The sequence below is a fragment of the Galeopterus variegatus genome, unplaced genomic scaffold (genome assembly GCF_000696425.1).
Source record: "Galeopterus variegatus unplaced genomic scaffold, G_variegatus-3.0.2 Scaffold4049, whole genome shotgun sequence".
Classification (NCBI taxonomy): domain Eukaryota; kingdom Metazoa; phylum Chordata; class Mammalia; order Dermoptera; family Cynocephalidae; genus Galeopterus; species Galeopterus variegatus.
In genome coordinates, this window is record NW_007730160.1 from 55,306 (window position 1) to 57,396 (window position 2,091).

A 2,091-nucleotide genomic window follows, 5' to 3' on the forward strand; every position below is an offset into this window, starting at 1 on the left:
TAGAGTTTTACCATGAATAGATGTTGAATTTTATCAAAAGCATCTGGTGAGATATTCATATAATTTTCCTTTTTTATTCTTTAATTTGGTGAATCACATTGATTGATTTCCAGAACCTTCTTGTAAGTAGGAACAGATAACCACAGATCAATATACATTTGAAGAAATATTCTGATATTAGAAAGAAAGAATAACATGAAAAAAAGGAAAAAAGTTACCCCAGGAGAAACAGAGATATTGTAGAAAATAGGAATAAATCAATACTTATCAATAACAACACTAAATGTAAATGGATTAAACTCCCCATTCAAAAGACAGACATTGGTAAAAAAGAGACCCAACTATATGCTGTCTTCAAGAGACTCATCTCACACACACAGACTAAAAGTGAAAGGATGGAAAAAGATATAGCATGCAAATAGAAACCAGAAACAAGCATGACTAGCTATTCTTATATCAGATAAGATAGACTTTAAACCAAAAATCATAAAAAGAGATTAAGAAGGCCATGATATGATGATAAAGGGATCTATCCAGCAAGAAGACATAACAATCATAAATATGTATGCACACATATCTGTAGTACCCAGATATATAAAACAAACACTAATAGACCTAAAGAAAGAGACCTCAATATGGTAATAGCAGGGGACCTGAAAACTCTTCTCTCAGCATTGGAAAATCATCCAGGCAACAAATCAACAGAGAAACACAGGATTAAAACTACACCTTAGACCAATTGGACCTACCAGATATCTACAGAACATTTCACCCAACAATTACAGAATATACATTCTTCTCATCAGTACATGTAACATTCTCCAGGATAGATCACATGTTAAGTCACAAAGCAAGTCTCAGCAAATTAAAAACAAAATTGCAGTCATTTCAAGTATCTTTTCAGACCACAATGGATTAAAACTGGAAATCAATAACCAGTGAAATTCTGGAAACTACACAAACATATGGAAAGCAAAAAACAGGCTCCTGAATGACCTATGAGTCCAAATAGAAATTAAACAGGAAATCAAAAAATTTCTTGAAACTAATGATAATAAAGACACATCATTTCAAAACCTGTGGGATACTGCAAAAACAGTACGTGTGGTATATCTGGTAGGTCAAATTGGTCTAAAGATAGAAAGACTTCAAATAAACTACCTAACACTATACCTCAAAGAACTAGAAAAACAAGAACAATCCAATCCTAAAAGTAGTGGATGGAAAGAAATAATTAAGATAAGAGCAGAACTAAATGAAAGAGACCTGGAAAATTATACAAAAGATCAATGAAACAAAAAGTCGGCTTTTTGAGAAGATAAAATAGACAAACCATTAGCTAGGTTAACAAAAAGAAAGAATAAAGAAGGCTCAAATAACAAAAGCCAAAAATGAAAAAGGAGACATTACAACTGATACCACACAAATGCAAAGAATCATTAGAAACTATTGTAAACAATTAGAGGCCAATAAGTGTGAAAACCTGGAGGAAATGGACAAATTTCTGGACACATACAAACTACCAAGACCAAACCAAGAAGAAACAGAAAGCCTGAACAGACCAGTAACAAACAATGAGACCAAAGCAGTAATCAGCAGTCTCCCAACAAAGAAAAGCCTAGGATGGGATAACTTCACTGCCAAATTGTATCAATCATTTAAAGATGAATTAATACCAACCATCTTCAAACTATTCCAAAAAGTTGAAACAGAGGCCCTTCTCCCAAATTCATTTTATAAGGCCAGCATTACCCTGATACCAAAGTCAGAAAAAGATACACCAAAAAAAGAAGACTACAGGCGAATACCCATGATGAACATAGATGCAAAAATCCTCAGCAAAATATTAGCAATCAGAATACAGCAACACATCAAAAAATTATACACCATGTTCAACTAGGATTTATCCCAGGAATGTAAGGATGGTTCAACATACACAAGCCAATAAATGTGATACACCACATCAACAAAATCAAGGACAAAACCATATGATTATCTCAATATATGCAGAAAAAGCATTTGAATAAATTCAACATTCCTTCATGATAAAGGCTCTTAGCAAATTAGGAATAGAAGGAAAATATCTCAATA